The sequence below is a fragment of the Hibiscus syriacus genome, unplaced genomic scaffold (genome assembly GCF_006381635.1).
Source record: "Hibiscus syriacus cultivar Baekdansim isolate YM2019G1 unplaced genomic scaffold, ASM638163v2 tig00110505_pilon, whole genome shotgun sequence".
NCBI lineage: Eukaryota > Viridiplantae > Streptophyta > Magnoliopsida > Malvales > Malvaceae > Hibiscus > Hibiscus syriacus.
Window position 1 is genome coordinate 1,835,162 of NW_024062765.1, and position 20,018 is coordinate 1,855,179.

The 20,018-nt window shown below is 34.7% G+C and overlaps 3 pseudogenes; 2 read left to right on the plus strand and 1 right to left on the minus strand.

The window, feature by feature from the left end:
* Positions 1-968: 968 nt before the first annotated feature.
* LOC120130041 lies at positions 969-7,338 on the plus strand (annotated as a pseudogene).
* A 348-nt stretch (positions 7,339-7,686) lies between these two features.
* LOC120129990 lies at positions 7,687-10,555 on the minus strand (annotated as a pseudogene).
* A 3,899-nt stretch (positions 10,556-14,454) lies between these two features.
* LOC120130040 lies at positions 14,455-19,859 on the plus strand (annotated as a pseudogene).
* Positions 19,860-20,018: the final 159 nt, after the last annotated feature.

The following is a 20,018-nucleotide window of genomic DNA, read 5'->3' on the forward strand; positions in this document are numbered from 1 at the left end:
AGTGGAGATCACATTGCGATTTTGTTGGTCATTTTCGCAAATCCAAAAAAAGCTGGTCAAAATCGTATATTATCTGGGATTTTTGTCACTGAGGTTATTTTCTCAAATAAAAATTAGGATCAAATTAATAGAATGTGTAAGTAATGAGGACTAAATGTGTAATTATATAAATTTTATTGACTGTCACATCATCTCCTCCGTTAATATTTAACGGAAGGTGACTTGATTGAAAATATTTAAATAGTTAAGTAACTTGATTGACAAAATTAAAAAATTGGTAGTTAAAGTAGAAGGGGTAAATATTTAGGTGGTCAATAGTATAATTTGCCCTAAAAACTAATGTTTTAACCATCTAATAATACAATGACACATGTCACTATCGGATTGATGATTAAATTTATTGAATTAAATAAAAATTAGGATCAAATTAATTGATTATGTAAGTAATGAGGACTAAATGTGTAATTATATAAATTTTATTAACTGTAACATCATCTCCTCCGTTAATATTTAACGACAGGTGACTTGATCGAAAAGATTTAAATAATTAGTGACCTGATTGACAAAAATAAAATTTTGGTAGTTAAAGTAGAAGAGTAAATAGTTAGGTGGTCAATGATATAATTTATCTTAAAAACTAATGTTTTATAAATATTATATTTTAATTATATTACATTTAATTTTTTAATTAATATATAATTAATCATTTATTACTTTATAATTTAACGTTTTATAAATTAATTTAATGACATTCATCATTAACGGTGTTCATTTGTACTTGAGCGTGAGAACATCTTCCTAAACAAAATCTATATATCGCTTGTGCAAAAAAAAAATTGAGTACTAACATAAGTAGAAGGATATAGTTTAGGTACCAATATGTAATTAGGCATTTATTGTTGTTTTGTCAAAATAGTTCAACACTCTTTTAATGGTATGAATCTCAAACTCGCTTGTATTTCTTCCGACTGATCTTCAGTTCATTTCGTTTCAGAACTACAAAAACATAGTAATACTAGTAAAAATATGTTCCACTAAACCACCGCCCCGCTGCTGTATCTTCCACCTCCTTTAAAGATGGAGCAAAAGCTGACCGTAGCGATAGACCAAATGCCTCCCCGTGGAGCTCTCCACCGGCGGGCTCACTCCGATACAACTTTCTGTTTCGACGATCTTCTTCTCTTCGAGCCTTCGGACCTCGACCTGTCCTCCCTTTACCTCCCGCCTTCCTCATCCAATCCCACTCCGCCGCCTGTCATCACCGTTCCCACCGATTCCTCGGACGACTCCTCATCTAACGGCCAACCCTCTCGCTCCTCCCACGGTAACCCTACGCAGTCTTTCTGTGGACTCTGATTTCTTCGACGGACTCGGGTTGACTGGACCGATTACCGGAGGAGCTGGAGATGAGAAATTAGACGGGAAAGCAGGGGTGGGAGGGAAGAGGGCTCACCATAGGCATACTAACTCCATGGATGGGTCTTTTGAGGTTCAGTCCTTGATGGCTGTTGACGGTATTAAAACAGCTATTGCTCCTGATAGACTTGCTGAGCTTGCTCTTATTGATCCAAAGAGAGAAAAAAGGTTCTCTGTTTTTATTTACAACAATTGTTTCTTTTTAAATTGAGTGGAAATTTTCAATTAAAAGGAAACGTATTTATATGATTTTCTTCTTCTTCTTCTTCCTTGTTATCGTTTCTTCACCATAAAAACAAGTTTGTTTTTGTCTCATTGGTCAACTATTCCCCATGTTTCGTAATGTGGCTTCTTTTTTCTTTTTTGGATATTAGTTTGCAGTATAGTAGTAATTACGTTGCTTACTAAATGAAGTTTGTTTTGACTTGTAGGATTCTGGCTAACAGGCAATCGGCTGCATGCTCGAAGGAGAGGAAGATTCAATACACGAATGAGCTGGAGAGGAAGGTTCAGACACTTCAGACGGAAGCTACCAATCTCTCGGCGCAGGTCACAATGTTACAGGTAACTGCATTTTTATGCCTTCTCAGTTTGGCTTTACAAGTCCAAAGTCTTAACTCAGACATTTTACTCCTTTCTAGAATGTGAACTTTTCCAGTTTAATTCATTCAAATGGTACTATTTATTTACTCTTTTCTTGTTATCATAGTATCATACCACAATCATTTATACAGGGTTTTCCAATTGCAAAGTCAAAGTCATCTGTTCTTTAGTTGTATCTTAATTGTAAGTGTCATAGCTACTGATTGTGGACTTTTATACACATATTATTATATGCATGAAACTCCTGCTAGTGTATTCATTTGTTGGTCAAATCACACCTGTGATCATTGGAATCATTGTTAATGACTTCTCCCATCTTTTAGAACTTATTGAATTTACTACTATTTCGAAGAACTAGTTGTTCTCTGGAAAAAAAGTAGTGGTTTTAATTTCTTGGGGGAGGAACCCTATAATAACCAACTTGAACTTTGAATAGGAAAACCTTTCTGTGACTGTTTTCAACGTCCATATGGATAGAATCCTCTTCATTGCAAGAACAGTTAAAATGTAATGGACCTATATACTGCTTCTGGGTAATCTAATCTATGTTGTCAGTATCTTTATCCCCTTTGTACCTTCTTGAGAAGTTCATTCTGTTTTCAGTTTTACAAATTTTCTTACATACTTAATTACCTTATATCACAATCATTGATTATCCCTAAGTAAGACAAGGGAAAAAATTTATGCACTCCATACTGAAATACTTGTGCCACAGAATATTTGAGGCATTATTTGGGAATCATTTTCCATTTTTAAATCTACCAGTTAGTTCACGGTGTTCACCACCTTCGGTATTAGAGCATGTATGCCTATGTTGCATGGGCTGGGTTTCTTCTTTTAGTTGATATTCATTTGGCATATGTGAACTGTAATTTTTAATAGTTTTTTTCATTATATTTTGAGGGCCAGATGTTGTGATTCATGATAACCAACTCTACTTTAAACCCATTTGTTCAATGGGGATATGTTAATGGAAATGAGATCTAAGTGACACAGATGTATTATTAGGCAAATAAGCACAATATCACAGAATATAAGGGAAAAGCATTATTTAGAATTCTTGAGGTGGATTCGCGCCTTCTCTTTTTTGAAAGAAGATTCATGCCTTTTTAAGTGCTGAGAATAAAGAAACTTCATACACTTTCCTTATTCCTGCCTAGGAATGAAGGGAATATATAACTCTCTTTTTTGTCATAGCTTTTCAACTTTTCCATTTCAGAGCTTCTTTGGTTCTGCTCTCATAACATAGGCCGTGCATACGCCTAGAGAACAACATTTCTGTGATAAAATAGGGCTAGTTGGGTTTGGTCAATTTCCGTCCATGACAGCTCTGAAAGGTGCCTTTGGATTCTGCACCTTCTAAAACAGCTTAGATAACCATCACTTACTTGAGTTGTCCAAATGCTTTCAAGAATCTAATATTTAGTTGAGAAATAAATAGAGTATTATTATCCAATTAACTTTCACACTTTCTGTATGTGACTGTGTTGCACGTGGATACATTTCAGTACATATTAATGTATATCCTGCAAAGCACATATTGACTCTATCAATCAGTCGATGTGATATTTTAAGTTTTAACTATGAAGAGCATGTATAAGTACATGTTTTGCATGGTTTCATTTGGTTGATGTGACGATACTCATGTCTATGTCTAAATTGTTAATTGATGATTGTGTTGCTGGTTGCTCCTTCCTATTTCTTGCTTCAATTCTCTTTTCGCTACTTGCTTTTCTGGTTATCTTCCACCTAACAATATGAATGTATTTCTAGATTCTATCGACTTATTTTTGCTGAAATATCCACAGTGAAGGGAAGCAATTCTAATATATTTCTTCTGAGAGATGTAGAGAGACTAATGGTTGACTACTGAGAATAAGGAACTCAAACTACGGCTGCAGGCTATGGAGCAACAAGCAAAGCTTAGAGATGGTATGTATATTTTTCTCATTTTTTTCTGTACATACATAAATTATTCAGGGGGTGGGAGCATCATAAGTGAACTGATTACGAATTTGTAATTGGTAAAATCATCAAAACTCTGCCATTTCAGAGTTAAGTGATTGCATCATGTGGGTCCTATGTATTTCATAATTTACTGAAAGAAATCGTGAACTAAGAAGTGTAAACAACTTGTTTAATACGTACCATTTTTGTTTTCATGTGGTTTTCAGATGCCATATAGATATTGTCATAAACCATTGCTTTTAACCTAACCAAATCCTGCTAGGTCATCAAAGCCTTTCAGATAGTTATCAAACTAGGTTTTGTAGGTATGACTGATAGAGTCTTGAGGTATAATGAGAAGATTGTTCAAGGTCTCATATTCACTAAATATCTCCCCCTGAAGATGAGAGGCTGAAAATATGGCTCGTTTTTAAAAAAGTAACATCAAGGGACACAAACATCCGGTGTAAGGTTGGAGAGTAGCACTTGTACCCTTTTTGTGTAGGTGAGTAACCAATAAAGACACAAGTGTGGACTCTAGGATCAAGTTTAGATCGGTTAGGTTGATGGTTGTAGACAAATGCTTTGCATCCAAAAGTTTTGGTTGGGAGATTAGGAACACGAAACAAGGGGACAAATTTTTGAAGAGTATGTAAAGGTGTTTGAAAGTTTAATACCTTTGATGGGAGTCGGTTTAAGATAACAAGCAGTGAGAACAACTTCTCCCCATAAATACTTTGGTACACCCATAGTAAACATAGGGCACGAGCCACGACTACAAGATGTTTGTTTTTCCTCTCGAAAAAACTCGTTTGTTGAGGGGTATCAGGACAAGAACTTTGATGTATGTTTCCTTGCTCAGAAAGATAAGGACTTAGGATAGAGTTAAGTACTCTCTCCTATTATCAATTCTAAGGGTGAATTTTGGAATTGAAATGGGTTCGAATCATTGAATGAAAATTTTGGAAGACTCTAGAGACTTCGGGTTTTTCTTTGAGGAGATAGACCCAACAACTCTAGTGTGGTCATCAATGAAAGTTATGAACCATCTAGCCCTGTGATGTTTTTTACTCGACTACCTCCCATAGATCACTGTGTATTAAAGAGAAAGGTTGAGATTAAACTAAGGTTCAAAGGATAAAGGACACGAGTATGTTTAGATAGTTGGCAAACTTCACAATTCAAGGAACTTATTTTCTTATTTAGAAATAGTAGAGGAAACAGTTTTTTCAAGTACATGAAATTTGGGTCCTAGTCAACGGTGACATAGCATGATAGAATCTTCTTTTGATGTAGATAAGGCCATCCTTCTTTTGAACTGTTTTTGTTCCAACATATAAACCATTATCAACTTTAGCAATGCCAATCATCTTCCCCGATTCCTGTTCTTAAACCACACAACCGAAAGCAAAAAATTCAGCAAGTATTTTTTCATCCTTGGTAAGCTTGCTAATTGAGAGTAAATTACAAGAAAGATTTGGAACATGTAAAACTTTATCAATGGACAAAAATTTAGCAAGTCTAATTGTTCCCATTCTAGCCACCGGCGAGTAGATCCATCAGCTATGCGAATCCGGGAGTGATGACAAGGTAAATATATGTGAAACAAACTTAGATTACATGTCATGTGGTTGGATGCACCCACTTCTAGTATCTAGATAAGTTCATGTAGTATATAAGGCAGTACCTTGAATAGCTAGTGACCCACTGGCTGTAAGAGTCCCAAGTAGTCTTCTTCAGTAGTAGATATCATTGTTGCCTTGTTTTCTTTTTAGTTTTTTTCAAGATAGCCATGGAGTTTGAAGCATTTCTCCTTGGTATGCCCAACTCGGTTACAGTGGCTACACCATGGCCTATTTGAACATAATCAATTACAGCCTTGAACCTTTGAGACTATGGGCCTCTTGAAATAAGAGCAGAGTTCTCGGAAGGACGATGACCAGCTGTGGTCAATGGTTTTAGTTCTCTTGTGTCTCCCAACATAATAAGACGTCGTTTTCTTCCCTCCTTACTTCAACAATTGCTTCTCCTATGGTGCTAGTGTGGTTCTGCCTAGTATTTGTCCTCGGACCTCATCAAGATCACGATTTAGTCCTGTTAGGAACTTATAGAGATGCTCTTTGTTAAGAGATCCATGAACTTGGTGTGTTTCGAGCCCTCGCCCCAATCAGTCATAATACATGTCTAACTCCTGCCATAAGATCTTTAGGTTGTTGTAATATTGAGTGACTTCAAGTGTTACTTGTCGAATATCTTTCAACTTTAATTTGATCTCGAATACTTGGGAAGTATTTCCAAGATCCGAGTAATTCTCCTTGATTGCATCCCACATTTCTTTGGCAATTTTGAAAAAAAAGATATGTTCGCCGTATATGACCTTCCATCGAATTTATAAGCCAAGCCATAACCATTGAGTTGTTAAGCTCCCAAGTTGCATAACCAGAGTCTGTTAATGTTGGTCAAGGAATTTCTCCATTAAGGTACCCAATTTTTCCTCGGCCACGAAGAATCATAAGGACAGATTGTGACCATTGCAGGAAATTTTTCCATCTAATCGATGATTTGTGATTATAAGAGAAGAGTTAAGATCACCTTGAGGGATTCTTTGGCTGTGATTTTGAGTTATTTGTGAGATCTTAGTCTCAGACAGAGTTTCATTGATATCACCCATGAGAAAAGGAAAAAAGAGGGATTTTTAGAAAGAGAGATGAGAGACAAATGAGTAGGATCAAATGAATCTTAAAGCTCTGATATCATGAACACGTTTAGGAAGAAGAATAATTATATTTTCTTCTAATCTGAATACAACCTTTTTAAAGAATAACAGAAAAATGAAAGAGGAAATAATCTCTAGAAATTAGCCTACCCCTAAAATTAGTAATTAGATTATGGCTAATAGTGCAAGGAAATTCCTAGAACTAAGGTAGAAAATCTGCTTAATTTAAGAAATTCCAACATTATTCGGTATCATTTAATTTTCTATGGTTTGCAGCACTGAATGATGCATTGAGGGAAAAAGTGCAACGGCTTAAGATACAAGCCGATCAAATGTCAGCTGAGTATGGAAATCCGTTCAACGGAGGACGACATCCTCAATTTATGCCCCACCAATATGCTCCACACTTTGGTGTCTAGCAACTACAGATACCTCAATCATCCACCAAAAACCAAACTCTCAATGTGCAGCCTCAAACTCGCATCATGGATTTTAATCACAACACTTAGTTTCACGTTGGAATAAAATTCATTCAAGGTATCATCTTGTACATGTAAATATGTATATGCATTGCAGGTTGAGGTTGTGAAAGTGTGTTTGCTTGGTTCAGTCCCTTTATGCCGATTTCACGAATGGCTTTATCATCCATTAGAATAGATATGAAATTAAATTTGTTGTTTAGCTGAGATTAGGTCCTAATTCTATTGTATAATGGATGGCTACATGATATTGCGGGTCATCTTTATAATTATGGAATAATTATCCACAGGAGAGATGATGTATGACTGATGTTTAAATTGTGCTTCTTTACTCATTTCGGTATATCTAGTTGTATAAAACAGTCTGGCTGATGTTCTTGGTACCAAGTCGATCTTTCTCTTAACAAATTCATTCAAGCAAGACTATCACATGTCAAACCTAAAGCTCTTTTCCTGGCAGTATTTTGTGAATCAAATCTAGATTCCACTAAAATAAAGCGTCACACTACAAGAATGCGGAGGAATAATTCTGAATCATTATAAAAAGATAACCATTTTTTCACTTGTGTAGGGCACAAGCACAATTCTCTTTCCCTATATCTGCAGCAATACAAGGAGGCTGCTGGCCTTGATACCAAGTTGATCGGTTTTTAACAAATTCATTCAAGAAGATATCCAGCTTCTCCATACTCACACTAGGCATCACCACCACGTGTGCTATATTCCCTTCACAGGCAAGTTGCCACCTACGAACAAACTCCTCATCCCAGGGCCGTTCAAACACGACCGTACTGCTCAGTTCATTTAGCATAGCACCGATCCCAGCTCCACACAGCCGGTCCTGTATTGAGCATTTTGGAGGCACTTCTGAACTTCCTTTTGAAATCCGCTGTAACCTTTTTGGTTGAGAGTATACCAAAGGAAAATAGGAGCATGACCATTCCGGCTTCCCATGATCGTAGCATCCCTCGATGCAAGGTATTCAACATTGCTCGAGAGTGCATTGATGTGCTCCATCCTAGTAATCTGAACACCACAAGGTATTGGACAACCCACAAACTTGTGGCCGGAAACACTCACACTTCCAATGGGCTTCTTAAAACTAACCTTTGGTGCCTGTTCACCATCAAGAACAATATCAAGCTCAAACAGGTAATGAGATCCACAAGACGGGGCAAGAGGTAACATAATAAGATAGGATTCCGAGAAACAAACTGATATACAATTATGAACAAAATCATCTGGCTCGGAGACCAGAGTCGATGGACAAGCTTAATAATCATGTTAACTCCTTTTAAACATGAAGACGTCTCAGAAGGCGGGCTGTGTTTCACTCAAAGCAGGAGAGAAATCAAATAACTTCTTGTGCTTACCTTTAATGGAAGACAGTAAACTGATATACAATTATGAACAAAATCATCTGGCTCCTTTTAACATGAAGACGTCTCAGAAGGTGGGCTGTGTTTCACTCAAAGCAGGAGAGAAATCAAATAACTTCTTGTGCTTACCTTTTATGGTAAGACAGTAAGTAGTCTTATTAACCGATGGACAAACATATAGACAGACCAAAACAGAGACACGCACTTGTGGTACATATATATGTTTCAGGCCGTAAACCTTAAATCCTAAGGAAACACGTACCATTTTACATTCTACAATTACCAAGTGAAAAATAACAAATTATTAGTAGTCTGGTTATGCACATGTGATTAAGGAACGACTGAGCTATGCTATCCTCCCTCGAATCCACATCAAAACAGAACTATAGATGTGATTAACTTACCCGTTTGACGAAAGGCATCATGAGTCCAAACAAAGCTCCATCACAATGAATGTAGAACCTGTCATGTGAAAATCCACATCCTTCAAGGGTCTGTATCACAAGATCAAGGTCATCTACAGCTCCTTTGACAGTTGTTCCTACAGTAAACAATGTTAAACTAGTTATTTCTCTCATTTGAACAAAATTCATTACTTTTTGTTGGAATGAACCCATACAAGTGTGAGGATGTTTTTGCACAGGAGCAATACACATGCACGCAATATATATATATATATATATATATATAGAGAGAGAGAGAGAGAGAGACCTATGTTAACGTTGATTATAGCTTGTTTGTCCCTGTTAGCAAGCAACTTAGCTCTGAAATCAGTGCAATCGATCTAACCTGAGACTAGGGTATCAACCTTCACACACTCCATTCGATACATTCGCGCTGCTTTAAAGATGGAGTAATGTGATTCCCGTGATGCATACAGAATCCCATCTGGAAACACTTCCCTTCTGCAAAATTCAATCAATTATTTCCACTTCCTAATTGAAATAAGATTACAATGTTTGAAAAAGAAGTACCAAGTAAGCAATGTTAAGAAAAACACTAACCCAAACTAGAATTCCATGAAGATTGCCTTCTGTGCCACAGTTTGTAATGTAACCCCAGTAATCATTCTTCTCTATTTCCCACAAATGGGCAAACCAATCTAACACTCCAACCTCAAACTGCCTTGAATGAACTCCGTAGTTGCTCTCAATGAACGGATCTCCAAGATTGTTGATCGAGAAATGCTGTAATTGAGCTAGTGCACCATAATCGAAATCCAGATTATAAGGGTACCCTGCAAAGTTGCACTTCGACTAATAACTTAGAAACTTCACTACTCCAACAGAAGTGTCCCAGGGAAAATCAAGCCTAGCATATGGTTATAACAAAAGCAATACTGCATTTGAATTGAGAAGCAAATGCAAATTTTGAAAACCCAATAATTAAAATGTTTACCTTTTTAGATAAAAATGCATTATTTTACATTTTTTTATAGTATCATTACGTTCAAACGATGTTACAATATATTCACTTCTTCATTTTTAGTTGGTTACAATCATTTGTTTTTGCTTTTTAGCAACTTTTCAAATACCCATATTACAACTAAAGGTAACGTAAATTTAAGATATTTGAATTCACAAGTTCTTCAAGAAACAAATCCAACATTTCATAACACACTTTATTTTACTACTAATTCTCATCATCATGTATGTCAAAAAAAAATCAAGGCACGCTGCAATATTTTTTTTACCTAAATGGAGATTGGTCTTCTCCATGAGATTTCTTCGATAACGAGCCAAGACGCCAGCCATGTAAGCCTCCATGTCACCGATGGAGTCATCGTTAGCTTCCGGCTCCGTGACGGCATGGCACGTGGTGTGCACGTTCCTCCCCAAAACAATCCCATTAGCCGGCTTCTCCACGCCTGCATCTTTTTCCTGCCCGGATTCTCCAGCCCCACCGTTTGCTGCCGTAACAACCGGAGGCAACGGTTCCACTACCAGAGCAGTGGGATCGAAGTTGCTGCCATTGACGTTCGGTGGCGCTGTTTCGATCTCTAGGGCCCCAGCCATGAATTTTTTTTAGACCTAACAACAAAGATTGTGAAATGAAAGCAGTGGATGAAAATATTCTTTACTTATATAAAAAAAAATTATTGGATTTCCATTGGTTTTAAAGAGATTGTAGATCCGAGGGAGATAAAGAGCGAGAAGTTTGTGAGCAGTTGGATTACTAAATATAGGAGGCTGCCATTGGTATTTGGTCTCACTTGCCGATGCTTAATTTCAAAACTCACCCGTTTTTTTTTTACCGGCAATTTCAAGCCTTTTCAATTCTACAATCTGAGCCTGTGATTGACGAGCTTTAAAAGCATATCATAATTAAAAACTACACACATGATCTAATATAAAATATAATCTTATAACACTTTATTTTATTCATAATCTAATGTGTGTAGTCTTAGATCTTAATTTAACCCTTTGAACACTAATTCAAACTATGCTTCTCCTAATATTATTGTAAATTTAAATTTAAACCCTTCATTTCTCGTTGGAATAGAGTTACGTTCAATGTATGTTGTTCCTTTTGTCCTCTGTTTATTAATTATTTAGTTTGATAACATGTCGTTCCGATCATCGAAATATAGATAGGCTTATAACTTTTTAGCTTTTATGTTTTCGATCTTTTTTTCTTGTTATAATATCATCATGAAAATGAGATATGTTCAAGAAATAATTCCCGTGATACCCTAATTCAACCAATATTTTTTTCAAGAACACTACAACAGCAAATTAGCCCTTTGTTGTCTAGACTTTCTCTCCACCATTTCGGCTGATAGTTATAGGCTCTAAACCCTAATAGGGATGGGTACAAAACAAGACAAATTGGTTTTTTTTCTGCTCGATCCCAACTCGAAAATGAATTATTTTCATTCGACCCTATCCTGCTCTGATGATTGTTGATATTTCTCTTGCCTTGAATATGCCTCAATTTTTAGAGTGAAATTCCGACCCAAAATTGATTCGATTTGAATATATTAATACTTTAAAATAATTAAAATAATATATTTTATAATAATATATCTATAATTATTTATTATTTTTAAATAGTTAAACTAATATATTTTTATAAAAAAATAGTACATTTTAAACAATAAAGATCATATTTTAACATTTTAAATAGGGTAATTTCTAAAACTTTAAATATATATTATATATATTTGATAATTTAATAATTTATATCGAGTCAAGTCGGGTCGGTGACTTTTCACCTTAAACCTTAGTCATGCCCATCTCGACTCTCTATCGTATAATTTATCTCGATCTATCTTGAACCCAAAATTTCAAAAAACCCATCAAATTATGTGATCGGATCAAATTAAAATCCGTCAAATTTGAATATTTTGATCATTCCTAACCCTATAAACCCATATATTGAATGAGTAGGTAATTGGTGGGAGACATCAGTCAGGATTTCATTGTTAAGGGTGAGAGTAGGAGAGTATGATTTGGGGTTTAGAATTTAGAGTATGATTTGGGGTTTAAATTTTGTTTTAATATTATGCGATAGAAGATTAATAAAATATGTAATATTATAGTAAAATTAACATTAAAATAATATATGTCATTCGGAAGTGATTAAAACAAAAGCAATTTGAAAATTCAGTAATTAAGTTGAAATTTTTTAAATTTCAATCACTTACATATTAGTGCGAAAATAGACTGACAAATAATATAATTTACTCTTACAATTAATTAGAAATAATTATAATATATTATTTATTCAAAAAAAATTAATCAATTAATAACTTACACAATATATAAAGACAACTATTTAAATTCAAATTTTTTAGAAAGAATAACAATTTCTTTACTATAAACGAAATACGAAGAGTTTAAAATCATTTATTTATTTTTAGTTCAAAATGTAGTAAGTGAAACACAATAGTTTAGGATGATGCATATTGTCATTTGATATCTACTTGCAGCTCACCAGCAGGGATGAATTGGTCATTGAATATGCCATCCATATTTCAGTTTTTTTTTTCGAGAAAATAACCTCAGTGACAAAAAATCCCAGATAATATACGATTTTGATCAATTTTTTTTAGATTTACGAAAATGACCAACAAAATCGCAATGCGATCTCTAATTCGCATTGCGATCTCCACTATCGCAAATTCGCGTTGCATTTCGCGTTGCGATAGTTGAAAATCGCGTTGCGATAGTTGAAAATCGCGATTTTGCGTTGCGATAGTCTACAGTTGTCGTTGCGATTTTTCAAATTCGTTGCGATTTTCCAAATTCGTTGCGATAGTCTACAGTTGTTGTTGCGATAGTTTACAAATTCGTTGCGATAGTCTACAGTTGTCGTTGCGATTTTCCAAATTCTTTGCGAAAATTCATTGTGATAGTTAAAAAAAAGATTTTGTTTCTTAAGAATTTTCTCTAAAAATATAGTATCCGCACGCGTGTCGAAGACACGTATTACCACGACCACGACCACGACCGTGTCGAAGATTCTATGGTGTTGGTAATGCTTAATCTCACATAGTATTGGAAACACTATTGAGAATGGTATTTAAGGCTTGAATTTCTCACTTCCTTGTTGAGTGGAAGAGAACAAGGGGGACTCTCGCGTGGGCCGCCGCCGCCGTCTCGTCGTGGTCGTGGTCGTGGTAATACCGTGTCTTCGACACGTCCGCACGGATATTATCTTTTTAGAGAAAATTCTTAAGAAACAAAATCTTTTATTTTTAACTATCATAACGAATTTTCAACTATCACAACGAATTTAGAAAATCGTAACGACAACTGTAGATTATCGCAACGCGAAATGAAAAATCGCAACGCGATTTTCAACTATCGCAACACGAAATGCAACGCGAATTTATGATAGTGGAGATCGCAATACGAATTAGAGATCGCATTACGATTTTGTGGGTCATTTTCATAAATCCAAAAAAAAATTATCAAAATCGTATATTATCTGAGATTTTTGATTACTGAGGTTATTTTCTCTTTTTTTTCATATGCTTGCCTTCGTTTGTTTGTTTGTTTTCCGAAACGGAATTTTCCACTAGCTTTAAGGGTATGTTTGTTTCCCGTAATTCGAATTACGGAATTGGTTTTCCCCGAATTCCAGTGTTTGTTTCACGTAATTCGTTTTCCGGAAAATGTTTTCCCGTGTTTGTTTAACGTAATTCGTTTTCCGGAAAACGTTTTCCCGTGTTTGTTTCACGTAATTCGTTTTCCGGAATGTAATTCATTTTCCTAGTAACAGGATTTCCTTTGTGTTTTCTGTAAAATGACTTACGGATTCATTTTCCGTAAGTCATTTTCCGAACTTTTCACTTCAAAGCAAAAATACTCAAAATAATTTTTATTTTATGAATTTAATATTAATAAAATATTTTAATATCATTTTCATCAAAATATTAATTATTAAAATATTTAAAATATATTTATTAATATTTATAATATATTATATTTTTTTTAATATTATATAAATAATCAATTATATTATAATAATATAAGATATTTATTTTATTTATTTTAATAATATATAATAAATTTTTTATATATTTAATAATAAATAATATTATTTATATATTTCAATAATATTTTAATAAAGATATTTAAAATATACTAATTAATATTTTTAAAATATAATATAGCATTATTACTTTAATAAATAATGTTTAAATAATATTATTTATTATATTTAATATTTGTAATAAATAATTTTTAAAAAACTCTTCTAGTGAAAAAAATGTTTAAATAACATCTTACAAACATCATAAAACGTTTTTCCGATGTTTTCCAGAAATGTAATTCATTTTCCAGAAATGTAATTCATTTTCCAGAATTCAAATTCCAGTAATTCATTTTTCAGTAATTCAAATTCCAGTAATTCAAACTCTAGTAATTCATTTTCTGAAAAACCAATTACAACCAAACAAACATACCCTAAATGTCCAGCTCGTTACAGTGCCTAAAATTTGAAACCCTATTTTGTTTATATTTTCTTCAGGAAACCGAATTATTATTCTTATATTTGTCGATTATTGAATCCGAATTGAAATCAAAATCAGATTCATAACCAATTGAAGTTGAAATTTTTGTTAAATTCAATTGATCTCTATAGAAACTCAACTGTTTCGTGACATTAGATTGTTAAATCTCGATTGGTGGTTGTCAAATGGCGGATCAACAAGAATAGGGCCTGAGAAATGCTCTACGGATGAGCATGCCAGAACCTAAACGGAGCAAGCCCAGAGAAGCTGCCAACTCACCGGCGACGAAAACAACGCCCGAGGAGAGCCGCCGGTTGCAGCGCGAGCTCATGGCAGCTGCAGCTGAGAAACGGATGTTGGCTGCCGCTAAAAGTGCCCCATCTTCCAGTTCTACGTTGAAAATCGTAAAGAGCGGAGATTTAGGAGTCAAAGAGGCCGAAATGAAAGCTAAAGAAGTTAATTTAGGCAATGAATTGTCAGAGAAAGAAGCCTATCATTTATTTTCAGTGGTGTATACTTGCTCAGTGGATCAATCAGGGTATAAGGTGAAGTGTAGTGTTTTACTATTACTTTAAGATTTTATTTTATTTTTTTATTTTTAATTAAAAAAAAAAGCTTAGTACTCGAAGATTGGGAGTTACTTAAAGAATTATAATTGATGGCTCAATTGAATTTTCCTTATTTATTGTGGTCAAGGATATTGACCCCAGGATAAATTGGCGACCTAAATTGCAAATGAAATTTATTACACTAGCATCAAGCTGCACTGGACTATCATATGCTATAGACTGTTCTTTGCTTATCAGACTGATGGAATTTGTGTACTTCATTTCGATCTCTTATGCTTATTGTAGTTGGTGGAAGGTTTAGTCTTAGTTCATGAGGTAAACAAATTTTTATCTGGTATCAAAGCAATGTTAGTTGGGAGTCTAACTACGTTTGGTAATAGTGTTATTTTTTCTCCCATGTTTTAGTACATGAGTTAGAAATAAACTTTGTTTGATAATTTTTAGCCACTCACATGCCTTAGTTTGAATATGAATAAAGTGAATAAATATTTTTTGTTTTGAATATGTATTATTTTTACTCGAGTTTTTACTTATCTTTCTAATTTCGAGTTTAGATTTGTACCAATTCTTCTTTATGCTATAACAAATTATTTTAAAACTGAAGTAATAATTAAGATTTTCCTTCTGTTAATACTTATGTAACCAGACGTTGCATAAATATTCTCTTCTTTGGTATCTTTAGATATAATCCATAATGTTTTTCAAATGAATTGCTGGACTAATGAACACTTTCTACTATGCACATGTTTATCTCATGGTAAACTGATATGAATGGTTAGGATGGTTAAGGTTAACTTCTAGGGTTTTTTAGTTAAAAACTCATATTGTTGACTAATAATTAGAATTTGTTTCTGAACTGGGTTAAGAATATGAAGAAATTGGGGATTTAGAAAATCACATAGGAGAGCTGTCCTGGTATGGTGAATAATACCTGCGAATAGTGTTGGGAACAATATTTAGCAGTTTCAAAGTTGAGTTTGGTGGTCCGCATATTTCAGTTAGGTTAAAACCTTGTAATGGCTCAGTGCAATTCTTGTTCAGATAATGCTGGAAAAGTTAACTTTTCAGCATGATTCTTAAGGTTCCATAGGCCTTTTATGCTTAGGGTGCTACATATCTGTTATACCTATGTTAATTGAAAGAACTTACATCTTATATGTTAATTTATGAAGTTATAGAATATCTTTAACTTGATGGTAAAATATCAAAATTGAATAAACATCTTGAACAATTGGGTAAAGCCTAGCAATTATTCATCTTTAGAGTAAAAATCAACAAATTTCAGATCAGATCTGAAATTTACTGAAATACCTTTTGCACATAAAATTTAGATAATCGGAAATGAAAAAGGAAACTTTTGTTTCCTAGAATCATACATGGATGCTCAGTATCAACTGACAAAGTTTATTCTAGGCTCTCCCTAAGCTTTTCAATTTTCATCATTTAGATGTGCCAAATTAAAGCTTGGGCTGTAGAATAGCCTTAAAACATGTTTGTAGATGCTTTAGAAGCTGTTACATACAAGGTGCTATTTGTTGAAAAGACCATGTATCAGGCTATCATTTGCTTGGAGCTATAATGCCTCATGTTAATGTATTATGATTAAATGTTATGAACCTGACCTGGAAATTACTGGTTTAGCCGACTTTTTTTTTCATTTTTCACTGAACATAGTTTATATTTTATATCCATGTGGAGTTTATTATTTTGCTTATTGTCTGATACATGCCTAAATATTATGTAGATTTAAATCCAGAAACATCTTAGTGTAAATGAGTTTCATCTACCATGCAGCTTGTAAACCATCGGTGTGCCATTTGAAGTCATAATACTGTCAACAGTTATTTGATTTCTTATGTGAAACAAAAAATTATGTAATTATCATTTTATCATCTGAGTGGGTTAATATTATGCACTGACTTTAGAAAAACTTTATTTCTTTGGATAGCTTGTTTCATACCTTTTTGTGATTGAATAGAACAAATGTATTACTGAATTATCATTCAAATATAAGAAACATTGGATCCATTTAAAATATAGCTGTTAAATCAACTTAAACTTGTTATTTTCACCGGCGATGCACTTAACTTATTTTTATGCACTTCTTTGGGATGTTAATTGTTAAGAAATCTTCAATTGATGCATGATTTGATGACCTAATGTAAAGTATTAGGTTGGACCTTGTACTACATTATTTAGAATGGCCACCTTATACAACAAGAATGATTTCTGTTCTGATGTTTTTCACTTGATAAATAGTCAATGCCGCTTCTGCTGACAATAATTTTTCTCTGTCCAGGTATTTGTTCTTAAACATCTTCTTTTCTTTCCGGATGAATTGGGTAAAGTTGCAGCAAACATGCCACAGAATTTGAGTTCCAGGAGATCAGCCTTAAGTCAGTATGTTGCGTCAAATAATTTTTCTGCTTTTACTGAAGATGCAAAAACAAGGTGATTAATTTTGCCGGGTAAATTGTATGATGTATTCTAAATTGCATAAGGACAAATCTTTTTAATTTATTTTTCTTTCAAAGTTTTCTAGATTATAGTTCATGAAATCAAAGGATTAAACAAGTTGAGCACTTTTAATTGCAATTTTGTCCAACATTGTAAATCCTTTTCCTGCATATTCTTGCCTTTGTATTTACTTTATTAATCATCTAATTATCTCCCACATATTTCAAAGTTCCTTCTATTGATTGCTTTCATGAATGATAGAATCAGGATTGCTAAAATTGTTATCTGTTCACGAAACTGGAAATTAGGAAAAGGTATAATGCCTGATCTCGATAGGTGAATTCAAGTGGCATGTTTGATTTCTCAATTGTAGGTCTCTTTCCTGAGGTGTATTGTTGTTTATGTGGACTGCTAGTGGTATATGTTTTGCATTATTTCTGCAATAACCATTTGGGAGGAATATTTGTTTTTTTATTCTAGTTTTTGAGCTGTTTCATAGCTCATATTTTCTTTTTCCCTGTTATCTATTTCAGCTAAAATTTTGTTTCTGAACACAGAGCCCTGGTTAAAAGCACGAGAGAGATATTGTTTTTATGTGGAAATAACAAAAGGGCTGTAATTGCAACTTTAAGTGTTGTTTCTGGCGGAATTGAAGGATCCGAAGGCAGCTCAAAGGATGTGGTTAGTGGAATTGGGTTGACCTGAACATGCTAATAATTTGCCGCTATGCCCTTTTTTGTGTTATTACTTGCTGATAATTGTTTGTGATTTTCAGTTCATCACACAAGCACTTGAAGGCCTTTCAATTGAATCAGCTTCTGATTTGCAGAAAGTTCTAAGAGTAGTCACTTTCACATCATCTACAAGTGCCTTTAAGAGGCTTGAAGCAATGATTCCCATTTTTCAAAGTCGCATGGGACCACTGCTATTCCTTATCTCGGCATTACTTTCTCGAGGACTGGTGAGTTTGTTGGCTTTTAAATCTCCATTTTATTTTCATCTTCATCAATATTCTGGTAGTTCAGAAAGAAATTCAAGAGGAAGCATATACCGGTATGTCCAGAGTTAAGATTTTGTTTGCATGTGGATGTAACTTTATCCGTGCTTCCTTTTTTTTCTCTAGGATCGTGTTCAAGCTGATCGGGATGATCCCAGCCTACCCTTAGTAACTGCACCATTTGGCCATGCTTCTCAGGTAGTAAATTTGTTTATATCCATTGAATGTACGGGGCTTCAATATCTCGAAATCGGTAGTGCCGCCCTTGATGCATTATTCCATTGTAATTGAACTTTATAAGACATTATTTTCAGGAAATTGTGAATTTATTGCTCTGTGGGCAAGCTGTTCCAAATGTATTCGACGGGATGATGGATTTAGATGGTGGCATGTTTCTGAAGGGTATACCTACAAGGGTGGAGGTTGGATTCCTCACTCTTCTAGAATCCCTTAACTTCTGTAAGGTTGGTCAAAATCTGAAGTGCCCGAAATGGCCAATATGGGTTGTTGGAAGTGAGTCGCATTATAAGGTCCTGTTTGCTCGGGATACAACTGTTCAAGATGAGAATGAATTGGAAAAAGGGAATCACAGGTCCGGAAAGCCTTTGATGTCCAGGATCAGAGTGGAGGTGGTGGCTTTATCAGTGTGGAAGCTTTCCATCAAGTACTCAGGGAGACAAGTATCCCACTTCCATCTGACAAACTCGATAGCCTTTGAGCCTCGGGCTTCATTGTATGGAGTGAGTTCTGGCAGGTTATTTTGGATTTGGACAAGAACTTGGGAGGTCTTAAGGATTCAACTGGACAGATTGGTAGAAAGATATTTGACCTTTACCATTTCAATGGTAATGCAAAATCAGATTTGAACAGCAGTCGAGCAACAGTGGGAGGTGAGTCTCCGGTACAAAGACCCAGGCTTACGAAATTGAGGGTCTCAGCACCCCCGAGTGGACCCCGGAGGAATTCATGGCAGATGTATCAGTTCACCAATCGAGTGGGAAAGACACTCAAGTGGCTAAGCCCGAACAACCTCCTCAGCATGCACCGTTGGTGGACTGCATTAGAACTCGCTGGCCTCGTGCTGTTTGTAATTGGATAGGGGACCCTCCTAGTATAGTCTGACTGTATTCAATCACCTCCTTGCTGTCGAGGAACATGCTGGAACGAAACTTAAATGAGACAGAAAATGCGGCAACAAAGTGGTAATACCTGGCTGATTGCAAACGACAGGACACTTATTTTTTCTGGTTTCGTTCGTTTCAGGTTCTGTTGTGTATTTGCTGTAATCATCAACATTCGAGTTCAAATTTCATGTGTCAATTCTTATATACCGAGGCCAAAAAAGAAAAGGTTTTAGGTCAATCAAATGGGCATTCATTCAGGTTAGCGTTTGCTGTTAGTGGAGCAGCATTTTAGCGTGCAAGTGTTGTATTCTTTTTTTTCACTGCAATTTATGAATTATTTGTCATTATATCTTTTTTACAATATTAAACTAA